Below are 12,591 nucleotides of genomic sequence, written 5' to 3'. Positions count from 1 at the left end.
ATCTAGTTATAGCTTTCAAGAAGGCACAGTTTTGTTCTATGAATTATTGAATGGCCTTATAATATAGGTAAAGGAAAAGGCTCCCCTCACACATACGTGTGCTAGTCGTTCCTGACTCTAGGGGGCGGTGCTCATCTCTGTTTCAAAGCCAAAAAGCCAGCACTGTCTGAAGACGATTCTGTGGTCATGGGGCCAGCATGACTAAATGCCGAAGGTGCACAGAACACTGTTACCTTCCCCCCAAGTGGTCCCTATTTTTCTACTTGCATTTTTACATGCTTTCGAACTGCTAGGTTGGCAGAAGCTGGGACAAGTAATGGGAGCTCACTCTGTTATGCAACACTAGGGGTTCAAACTGCCGAATTGCAGGCTTTCTGATCAACAAGCTCAGCGTCTTAGCCACCAAGCCACTTTGTCCCTATACTTGTAATATACAGAATGTTAGATATTTGTATGCATGAATTCCATACAAAATAGCACAACACTTGTATCTAGCGACAAAATGTTACTGTGTTGAACATCAACAGTGGTGAGAAAAAAGCATTCACTTATCCCAGTCAAAGGCAAATATAAAATTAAAGATATTTGTATTCAAATTCTGTCACTGGAAAAACTGCTAATTTTCATTGAGTGCATCTGCTTATTACTTATCCAACATTTGTTATATCAAAAATTTGTGTGAAATTTGACATAGCCAATATAGAGAGACTGTAGTATCAGCCCATTTGCAAAATTAGACAATATGTTGTTTATGTTTCATGTTAAATTATTATTACTGGTGGTTTTGTTAGAAGTAATGCTGAGTGTATGGATAAAATCTTTTATGAAGGTACATTCAGAGAACCTACTAACATGATACTACAGGGGTGTCAAACTCACAGCCCGCAACGCCGGACACATCACACATTGGCCACCCCCACCCCCAGTTTAGCAAAGGGAAAAAGTTGCAATACATCACGTGACGTGACACGAGTTTGACACCCCGGTGATACTATTAACACATAACCTTATTCACACTCCTGATATTATACTTGAAATATTATATAGAATTTGGATTGTAATACCTCAGAAAGTTCATTGATGTACTGGAAAATAAAATTACTAGAGAACTAGAAAAATTTTACTATGCTATATTTCCAAACTATATTAGTTTGTCTATGTTTTCCTTTAAGTAATGTGTTGAAGTTTGAATTTCAAATGATAGTAAGTAGACAAGGACCAAAACAATATGTAATTTAATTGATGTTTAATTAATTTTAATACATTAATCAATACCTAAGAAGATGGACTTTAGTTACCATTCATGAAGCTTGTATTTCTCCATGCCAAAAAAGCTTTATTACTTACCCACATATGCTTATATAATTGGGTGAAATTTCATTTTGAAAGTTCAATATTTTTTATTTTCCTGTTATTGGGCAAAGGCTTCAAACAGTGGAAATGAAACTGACAAGCCAACTCTACTTGATCACCAAGTAATATAAGATATATTTATCTACTTAATATAAGGTAACCAGACGTCCCGTTTTCAGCGGGACAGACCTTCTTTTGAACAATTTGTCCCGTGTCCCAGGATTTTTTTTAAAAAGTCCCGATTTTTTTTAAGTTACAAAAAAGCCTCCAGCCACCTTGAGGGTCTCCTAGCAACTGGGAACGTATATTCTTTGAGCCGAGCGCATTCCTGCCCGTGCGTCCTTGGGAGCTGTTGCCAATGGCTGAGGGAGGAGAAGACATTTTTACTCCATGTGGAGACCGCGGGCTTCCCTCACAGATTTTTTCTTCTGTTTGCTTTGAGCAGCCCCTCCCTCCCCCCTCTCTTTCTCTCTCTCTCGGAGCTGGCGGGCTGCCTCCGAGGCTGTCCAAGCTCAGCCCCCCCCCCCCGACTGCTGCTTTGCCTCGGCTGCTCGGGGCTTCTAAATTGGCATTGCATGTTTGGGGAAGGGATTACTGTGCCATAGAAACACAGCATATGTCTCACATGGCTGATAACCTGGTCTTTATACAGAAGAGGTAATTTTAAAAACTTCGGAGCGAATCCAGAAAGAGGGGAGAAAGAGGCTGAAGGAGTGTGTGCACAGGAGGTGGGATTTTATAAACATCTCAGTGAATCTAGAGGAGGGGAGAGAGAGAGAGAGAGGCTGAAGGAGTGTGTGCACAGGAGGGGGGATTTTATAAATGTCCCAGTGAATCCAGAGGAGGAGGAGGAGGAGGAGGAGGAGGAGGAGGGGGAGAGAGAGAGAGAGAGAGAGAGAGAGAGAGAGAGAGAGAGAGAGAAAGCTGAAGGAGTATGCGCACAGGAGGGGAATTTTATAAACGTCCTAGTGAATCCAGAGGAGGAGTGTGTGTGTGTGTGTGTGTGTGTGTGTGTGTGTGTGTGTGTGTGTGTGAGAGAGAGAGAGAGAGAGAGAGAGAGAGAGACTATCACTAAGTGTTGTAGCTTATGATTCTTGATGAATGTATTCTATTTTATTTTTCTTTATGTACACTGAGAGCATATTCACCAAAGACAAATTCCTTGTGTGTCCAATCACACTTGGCTAATAAACTATTCTATTCTACTCTACTCTACTCTATTCATTTCTATTTCAATTTTAATAAGGAGTTTAGCTTCTCTCTCTTGAAAATGTAAGCTAGCATAAGTCAGATGTCAGCTTCTGCTTTGCTACTGCTTCAGCTGCCATTGAAACAGGGAGGGGGGCATGGTATTTGGGAGGGGACTCATTGTTGTGCTGGAGGAAGTTTCTAGACACTGAACTGACCACCTTACTGCACATGTGGAGTGTTTCCCGCCAAGGCCAACGGTCCAGCATTCCAGCCTGGTGATGCCTTTCGAAGTTATCTCACACCTGACATTTGGGAGAATTATGATTGGACTGTGCATGGGGATGCCAAGGGGAGGGGAATGAATTATACAATATATTATTCGCTTTCGCGCCTAATTAACCAGACTTAGCTTAGCTTTGCAACTGTTCATTTATGATTAGTAAAAGTACATTTGATTTCAATACAAATGGATTCCAGTGGTTTTCTTTCCTGATTACTGAATGAAGTGCTGCTGACAGCATTATAATGCAAGCTAGCTTTAGCTTTCAAACAGTTCATTTAGTCACCAAAGTTACAATGGCATTGAAAAAAGTGACTGATGACCATTTTCACACTTAGCGACCATTTTTCACATTTAGTGACCGCTGCAGCATCCTCATGGTCACGTGATCAAAATTTTGATGTTTGGCAACAGATTCGTATTTATGATGGTTTCAGTGTCCTGGGGTCATGTAATCGCCTTGTGTGACCTTTTGACAAAATACAATTTTTTAAATCAAGCCCCCCCCCTCCCCCGGTCAATGGTGTCCCTCTTTACAAATCTGAAAATCTGGTCACCTTAGCTTAATATCACTTGCATTATATTTTTGTGAGTTTGTAGGCAGGCTCTTTTTTTCTCTCCCCATTTCTTTTGCTTAGAACTAGCTCTGTGATAGCACAAAACCTGGATTATAACTTTGGAGCATTTAGTTTATTTATAATAGTTACCATTAGAACATCTTATCTACAACTATGGTATATATTTCTTCCATACCATTTTGAAATCTTCAGAGTTGGAAGCCAAGCTTTATATATGGGTGTACAGGTTAGACAATTGAGTTAGAATTGTAGTTCCAAATCCAAAGTAGGATAATTCAGACAGAATGTCAGCGTTCCAAATATCATGTAGAATTAAATCAGAGTCCAAGGCAAAATGATCCTTAAAGTTCCAATTTAATAAAGCAAACATCGTAGCACATCTGTGGAATCCCAATTCTGGATGTTACATCAGATTCCCACCCAGTTGAAAGTTCATGATCTTGTCCCCACATCCACAAATCCATCACATGGTCCAATCTTCTTCTTCCACGCTGGCATCTCCACCCAGCTGCTTCCGGTCAGGTGTAAAAGTGCGGAGACAAAAGATGACCTTGGTTTTCTAGAAAAGAATGACAGCAACACATTCCATAATCCTACTCCTGTCTATTTCCCCCTCCCATCAACTATACTAATGAAACAGCATAATGAAATAAGAGAAAGTGTGGCAGGCCAAGATTCTAAAAGGAATATAATTGCAGGCCTGACACAGACCTTTTGGTGCCTGGATGACGTGGGTCAATTCATTTTGGCCTGGACTTCACTTCTGTGAAACCTGAGGCCTAATCTCAGTGATGTTTATTATCTCCTATTATGGTTTGTTTCATGTGGCTTTGTTTATTTTCAGTCAGCAGTCTCTCACAACCAGTTCTTCCTGAGTGAAACTGGCTTTTGACAGGTTTATTTGCAGTATTACATTTTTCCTACTCTCTTACTGTAGTATGCTTATCATTCTACTTATTAGATCTGACTGATGCCACTTTTGTCTTTTGTCTCTTTTGTCATATGTATGTGCTGTATAAAAGTGCTGATTCCAGGGTGCCCAGAGTCAACTTTGTGCATTCAAGCTATGGCATCTTCATTCTTCATGAACTCCCTTTCCTTTACACAAAGTGCTTCAGCCTACCTACATTTTTAGACAGAATATTAAAAATATAAGGCATAAGGAAAGCTCCTGTATCAATTCTAGTGCATTTTGGCAAACTTGTTCTATTATATTAAAAAAAATTAAATTGAATTCTCTTGCAACTTGGCCATAGTTCTTGAATAGAGTCGTGACAGTCTCTGTCAATTCCATGCCTATTTCTTTGCTTACCCTGCTGCTGATATCCTATCAATTGTAATCTCCACTGTATACCCATCAATCTCTGAGTACTTGCCTGACAGCCCAACTTCAATTAACCTTCTACAATTGGTCTCCCTGGTGTTACTGCTTATATCTTTGCTTGCTTGCTTGCTCACACAAACACACTTACTATGCAGTGATGATGCCAGCTGAAACAATTAGATGCTGTCTTTGGAGACAATTAACCAACGAGGGCACTGGGGTGACACAGAAACAGGCCTCAGTCCTTACACTCCAAAAGGGCAATATCTGTTTAATTCAACTAGTTGGCTTCATAGCCAACAGAATGGTGCTATTGTGGCCATTGTTTGAGGACTATAAGCCTGTACCAATATACCCAGTTCAGCCCTAATATATCACTCTTGAAACATTGTTTATTCCTTTGGGAAAAGATAGGTGTTTGTAGTCTGAGAAAAAAAAATATAGGAAAAATTTAATTGTGATATATTAAATGTATGCATGTATATGTGTATATAATAAAATTGTCATATTTTTTTTCTGATTTTCATTTACTGCTCACCCATACACTACCTTGAATCCAGTTTAACACTTACACAGTACAAAGGTCAAATGAAGACAGGAGCTTTTCATTTTCTACTTGAAGAAAATTGTCATTATTTCTTAGTAAAATATGAATGGCATAAATATAATTCAGGTGAAATAATTTGTACACACTGCATCCTACCGTAGATGCCAACTGTTTTGCATCTGGCAAAAGTTTTCCTTCTAATTCACAAGTGCTAATTTATGGTGGTGGTTTGTTTGTTTGTGGTGTTTTTCTTTTGCTTTAAGGGACCCCTTGGCAATTACAGATCAGGATAATTTAGTCTGATCTCCATTTTCTTAGCCATAGAACACACACATACACAAACAGTATTATTCAGAGAGCAAACCACTGACATACTGGTAATTATTTTTATTCAGTCACCTGATTTGACATTCTTGTAATAAAATGGAGATCGAAAGGCAAATAGTGGTTATGGATCTATGCAACTCAGAACAATATTCTATGTTTTTCAATGAAATTGCATTGCTTTTTTTCTGAAAACTGAGAGGCTTGTTCTATTGAAGTTTGCATATGCTGAAGTCTTCCTGTGAAAGAATAGAAATTAGAAACCATATAGTACTTCATACTGGGATATTACTTCTAATTACATTATACAACAATTTATAATCACCCATGGGAGGTGGGCAGTGTATTCTTATAGAAGTTAGACCATTTCTCCACCATATCTGAAAACTGACTGATGGGCCAACCACAAAGAACTGAAGATTTCAGATCCGCCAGTGGATTATGTTTAGCAATAGCAATTAGACTTATATACCGCTTCATAGGGCTTTCAGCCCTCTCTAAGCGGTTTACAGAGTCAGCATATCGCCCCCACAGTCTGGGTCCTCATTTCACCCACCTCGGAAGGATGGAAGGCTGAGTCAACCTTGAGCCGGTGAGATTAGAACCGCTGAACTGCAGATAACAGCCAGCTGAAGTGGCCTGCAGTACTGCACCCTAACCACTGCGCCACCTCGGCTCTTTCCCTGTGCATAGCTCTGATCCTACACCATTTAAAACATTTTGCCTGATGAAGCAGTCTGTAAAACTGAAAAAAATATTTTATACCTCTCCAACTAATATTTAAATCTACTTTGATGCTGAATTCAACAGGTATTTGAAAATGAATGCAATGGATATTCATGGGAATTAATTGCCAACAGCTAAAGCTATAGTTAAGACTGACCAATTACATTAATTATACAATAATTATGTCAACTATTTCTAAAGCTATTTGATCATAGGCTTAGTTTTTATGTGCCATAAAAATAGCTGAATCAGCAGCTGCAGCTCCATGAAATGCAATACCTTCCAACTTTGCAAGCAGCAATGAGATTTACATAAAATAGCAAAGTAAACACTCATGAGAACACAAACAAATCAATCCACAAAAAGCAGATATATGCAGAAAGGAATCATATGGAGCATATCTGGTTCATTCTTTTCCCATCTCAATATCGTGTCTTTCTGGTGTGGGAGAAAAAGATATTTACCTGATATAAAAATGCCTATTGCACTAGAAAACCGTAGGCAATAGGGATGCTTCAGATGACAATTACCCAATATGACTATAGTAAGGAATTATGGGAGTTACAGAGGCTATCTTATTTCCTTTTTCTTTTTAGAGCAAAATGCTAAGGAAGAGACCTGGATATTGTTTAAAACTGTTCCATTTGCCCATCTAATGAAATAAATATGTAGGCTGTAAAGAGAGAAGGCCTTTTCACCAATGTCAATCTATTCTCCACCCCACCCCCACCCCCAAAAGGCATGCCTGACACCTACATTAAAGTCTTTCTAGTAAGGGATTGTTGAAAAAAATGTCCTTCTGGGTTCAGCTCCAAGTGGGGAAGAAGACACTGGAGACATGGAGGCTGCTTGGAAAGATGGTTTATTGTTGGACAGGGCCACATGGCTTGAGCCCTGACCAGAAAAGGTGATCACATGGTTCAATGTAGGTGGAGAAGAAGAGAAGGGCCGAGGAAGGGGCTTGCTAGGCTTTTTATACCCTGTTTAGTCCCACCTCTGTTTCCTGTTCCTGTGTAAGAAATGTATTCTGATTGGTTGTCAGACTCCCATGGTGCCATGCAGGGGGCTACTCTCTAGGCTGTTTTGAATACAGGTATGAGTTCTCAGATGCCATGTGGAGATTTGAGTAATATCCCTTCCCCCTACAGCTGCAGTGGGGAAGTCTTTATTATGTAAAGTGGGCTAGCCTAGCCTTCTCAATGGCCTATTGACAAAGTGTTGATGGGCAGGAAGCTACAGGCAACTATTCTGTCTTTTAAAGCATGTTTCTTTCTTTTCACATCCAGAGAAATATTCTGCCTTTTCAATATTTCCTAGGCTATTTCATTTTTCTGGGAGAGGGCTGGATGATAACTTCCCACAGGATGAAGGCCTTATTTTCTTTGGAAATAAGAATGTCAGGCTATTGAATGATATTTTGCTACTAATTTTCTTATTTTACCTACTGTATTAATATTGCTGTTTTTGTTTATTTAATAAATAAGCACTGCATAACTCCAGAACAACTTTAGGGTGGATTTTTATCTTACGATAATCTTACTGCTGATGCTATATTTATTGATCTATGCTGGTAGTATAAATATTTTAACTGATGGATGTTTGGCAGTTTAAACAAAAAATAACGGAATAAATGATGTATTAACTTTTACTTTTTTAAATTATGGAGAATCTTTATGTATGTACATTGACGGGACTCCAATTCTGCCTTGTGAATATCTTAAGGTAGAAAAAGGGCAGTTTCAAAATTTGAATATAATACTTTGGCATGAGCATGATTTTTTCTGCTGTTCAGATATAGCACATTTCTGGATTTGCCAGGCTCTTCAAAGTGATTTACACCACACTTAGATAAGTGCAGTTACTGCTGCAGCAAATCCATGATGATGAGTTTTTTTTTCCAGACTTCAGATTTGCTTTTTATAAACCTAGAGATCAAAGGACAAATTTCCTTTAGAGTGGAACTTTCCCAGCCAAGGATAAATATGTAAAAAAAAAAAAAAGTTAAGACTTGGTTTGAGTATGTAGCCCCTGACCAAAGCTGAACAGTGTAAGCAAACTAAGTGCCAAGTACTAAACCCAACTTCAAAGCAAGAGCTAGAGAGAGAGTGCAAACAAAAAAGGAAATAAAATACTATTCTAAATAGAAGCCCTCTATTTGTAAAAAGTAATTTTATTTTAATTCTTTATAGAGTATTTAAAATGTGAATGTATTGTTTTAGCTTTGAAACTAAATTATGTGTGAAATATCAATTGGCTTTTCAATCCCTCTTTTGATTAGTATGATTCCTTGGAAGATAAGGAAGTACATGAACTAAGGAATTACATGAACCAAGGAATTTTCCTCTAGTTCTCTTTTATGATGGCAAATCGGCAGTATGTAAGGTATTGTTTTATTCTCTCCATAACTTCATTCTGTCTTTGAAAATGTACACATTTTATTTTTTGTTGGTCGATCTTAAGTCTTGTTCGAGATTAGGAATGAATGCGCAGGAGGAGATACAAATGAAAATTGATCTTTTTACAGCACAGGTTAATTTCCTTCTTTGTAGCTTTAGACACCACTTTCAGCCTCTGAAACCTTTAAAAGCTTTGCTAATCCTCATGTATGCAGCTTTACGTGAGATTCCTCCCTGCCTCTCCCCCCACCGCCTTCTCCTGATTGGTGAAGCTATTTCATGGCTTAATTCAGCCCACAAATGCATATCTGAGTTGTAATTTGAAATCGGAGCTTAGCAGCATCACTTCTCTGCTGTTGGCGCAGGCTATTATAGGGACAAAGCTGGGAAAGTGGACGTTGTCCTCTGAAGCGCCGTGCGACAACAGGCACCCGGAGGCAAAAAGTTGCTGGCTTGTTGGGGAACTAGGAAACCGGATGGGTTTCTGCTGAACTTCTGGATGGATGGATAATGAAGCTTAAACATGAAGCAGGTAACTTGTTGCAAACCAGCTGGCGATCTCGGGAGATCCACTGAATCCAGCATGACTGGATAAGGAAGACTCTTTGTTGTAGGATCGATGAGACTTTGCAAAAATGGGGCTTTTTACAGTAATCCGGGCTGAGTTAGGAACGCCTTTTCCGGCCGCTCTTTCAGTTTCTAGTCGCTGATAGCTGATGGGATCACACCCAAGTCGTGGTTCTGAACAGGCGGGCTCTTGAGATCAAGTCCAATTTGTTTTACCGACAGTTCTGGGATTCCAGTTACTCCAAACTTTGTGCAATTGAACTTGCGGTTTATCAGTAGCCCAGCACATTTGGCGCTCACTATTCGTGTGCAGTTAAGTGCGGCGTGCGGGTGTTTAGCATTTTAAAAAAGAAAGAAAACATTGGTTTTCGTTCAAGTTAGCAGATGTAAGAGGAGACAAAAGATCGTGTCGCTTTTATATGTGGTTTCAACCCCTACAGATCAACTGCGTATTCATTCTGTATGGTTTTATAACTCTTATTAAACACTTTTCAAGTTTTGGATTTCGGTATTTCAAGCTTGAATATTTAGCATCTGAATTTTTTTTTTTCATTTTGTGATCTTTGGGATATAACATGCCTTTTGAGTGTTTTATTTCGTGAGTAGGAATATCCTCCATGAGGGTAGGGAAGCAAAGCAAAGTAAAGAAAAGAAAAGGAAGTAGGAAAAAAATGCACCTGTAGAGGAAATGGAATATTTTATGTAGTTCAATGAAAATTACAAAAGAACTCTTAACTGTGTTTTGGATAATTTTGTCAGCTGTGAAGGGAAAATTCTTTTTAAAAATTCCTTCTCAAATATTCCTACTTGTGGAATCATCTTGCTTTATGGAAAATCAATTTATTATTTGCTGCAGGAATGATCCAAGTGAGAGCCAGTTTGATATAGTAAGGCACCAAACTGGAAACCAGGAGGCTGAGAGTTTTAGCCTTATCATAGACACAAAGCCAGTTGGATGACCTTGGGGAGTTCACTTTCTCTCAGCCCTAGGCAATGACAAACCACTTCTGAACAACCTTGCCAAGAAAACTGCAGGAACTTGCTCAGGCAGTCTGAGAATCTGACATGATTGAATGGAAAAAGAAAAAAATAATCCAAGCTGGAATCAGAGCATCGTGGAATGTACTTCCACTAGGGGGAGCTCTGCCAAAAGGAAGGCTTAAAAAATGCTGCTTTTGAGAAAAGCACACTCATTTTCCTTGCTGAATTTTTAATCTCAGGATATTAAAATATAGTCATCGTTCATTTAGAAACACAAAAAAATAATGTTTGAAAGGAAATAATAGGTGACAACACTGTAAGAAAATCTTTTTTGTTAATGGCTGAGGTTTCAAGATGTCCCTAGATGGTGTTAGTGACACAAAAAGCAAGCATTTAGATAAGTGTTTCTCAAACTTGGCAACTTTCAGATGAGTGGCCTTCAATCCCCTGAATTCCTCAGTCTGTTGTGGCCAGACTGGGGAATTATGAGAATTGAAGGCAACACACCTTAAAGATGCCAAGGTTGAGAAGCACTGACATTCTGCCTTCTTAGACTGTGACAGTCTCATTACATACAGGTAATCCTTGATTTATGACCACAATTGAGCCCAAAATTTATGTTACTATGTGAGACATTTGTTAACTGAGTATTGTCCCATTTTACGATCTTGCCACTTTTGTTAAGTGAATCACAGTTAAGTTAGTAACATAGCTGTTCAGTGAATCTGGCTTCCCCATTGATTTTGCTTGTAGAAGTTTACAAAAGGGGATCCCATGATCCCGAGACACTACAGCATAAATATGCATCAGTTGCCAACCATCTGAATTTTGATCATGTGACTGGGGATGCTGCTATGGTTGTAAGTGTGAAAACGATAATAAGTCACATTTTCAGTGCCATTGTAACTTCTAACAATCGCTAAAGGAACTGTTATAAGTCAACAACTACCTGTACAGTCTTGCCCACAATTATTTTAAGCTAGGTGAGTTATTCATTTTTTTCTTTAAAAATGTATTTGAACACACAGTTCTCAAACATGATTATTAAAGAATTTAGAAAATAGAAACTACACAAAAGCAAAATCTTGCATGGAATTTGTGATTTTTTAAATATATTTTTGGCCAGCATATTAAAGAAAAGTGTTAAATCTTTCAATCCAAAAAGATTTAGTCTATTAGGATTTAAAGTGTGTTGTTAAGTATTTAAAAAGCAGCTGCGTGTTTTCCCTGCTGCTTTTCCAAATGTTGCTCCAAATATGTTAATGGTTAAAAAAAGCAAATAAAGACTAATGACACTCCTCATTATTACTAGAATGTAAAAAAGTTTTGGTATTGTCCCTTTAATGGAAGAGCCATATGCAATAGGATAAAAGTAAAGCTTAAGAATAGTTTTAGAAATGATCTATATATGGCTTGAAATATGACATATAATTTAATGGCCTTTGTGGGTGTGCTGTGAGAGTGACTTGATGAAGTTAGTGCCTGAACACCAATCAGTTGTACATTTTAAGAATTCTGAGTTTTTAAAATGTAGTATAAGAAATATTCTGTTCCAATATGCCAATATCTGGATAACTTAAACAAATTCTCAATTAACAAAATAATTCTTCTCACTTTCACTAAGATTCACTGAATTCTATGACATTTCCGAAGCAATTCCTCCTCTTATATATTATGGAACTTATTCCCAATGTGTAATATTAACTTTGCTAATCTCATGAACTGAATACATATTTAGAACAGAGATAAATACCTTGATTGTCATCTTACACTTCAACTCTAGTGGACCATTTCTATTTTTGGTAGTCTTCGTTTAAATAAAATATCTTGATCTTTCAAAAATGGGAGTGATCCATCTAAGCACACCAGCGCTCTTGAGTGGATTCTTGGCCAAGACAGGCATTTTTCAAGGGCCAATTATATGTTCCATAACCAACAGCCAATTCAAATATTGGAAGATAATTCAGTCAAGCAAAATGTGTCCAAAAGTGATACACAGGGTATACTAATCTCACAATTATTTCTTTAAAAAAATGAAATAGAAATTTAGACAAAAGCAGCCATAAGTTGCTATATAATTTTGCATAATAATGACACACTATTTGGATTTATTAAATCTCAAGCAGACTGTCATGTCTTTTCTATGAAACAGAGCCCTACATTAGACAGATAAATGATGTTGAGTAAAGAAGAATGCAAACCTTCAAGAACAGCACAGAGCCATATTGTTGTATTTGGCAGCTAACTATCATTCTGGGAAAGGGAGAATAAGCCACAGAGAGGAAATTGTTGCTGCTCATGAGGATAAAATTCAACATTCTTTA

The 12,591-nt window shown here is 38.1% G+C and overlaps 1 protein-coding gene across 4 annotated transcripts in view; it reads left to right on the top strand.

The window, feature by feature from the left end:
* Positions 1-12,591, top strand: part of MID1 (midline 1) — a 256,961-nt gene that overhangs the window by 124,684 nt on the left and 119,686 nt on the right. Inside the window, exon 1 of one of the 4 annotated variants that reach the window (XM_087726592.1) lies at positions 9,064-9,251. The exons of 2 other annotated variants lie outside the window; for them this stretch is intronic. The gene's annotated coding sequence lies outside the window, so the exon portion shown is untranslated. Of the gene's footprint in view, positions 1-9,063; positions 9,252-12,591 lie in introns of those variants that run through there. One more of the 4 variants, XM_087726588.1, reaches the window with a different exon arrangement.

Source organism: Thamnophis sirtalis, unplaced genomic scaffold (assembly GCF_051295495.1).
Source record: "Thamnophis sirtalis isolate CommonGarterSnake01/CBP01778 unplaced genomic scaffold, rThaSir2_p1.2 scaffold_12, whole genome shotgun sequence".
Classification (NCBI taxonomy): Eukaryota; Metazoa; Chordata; class Lepidosauria; order Squamata; family Natricidae; genus Thamnophis; species Thamnophis sirtalis.
Note: the sequence above shows the minus strand (reverse complement) of the source record. Positions and strands in the feature narration are given on the sequence as shown.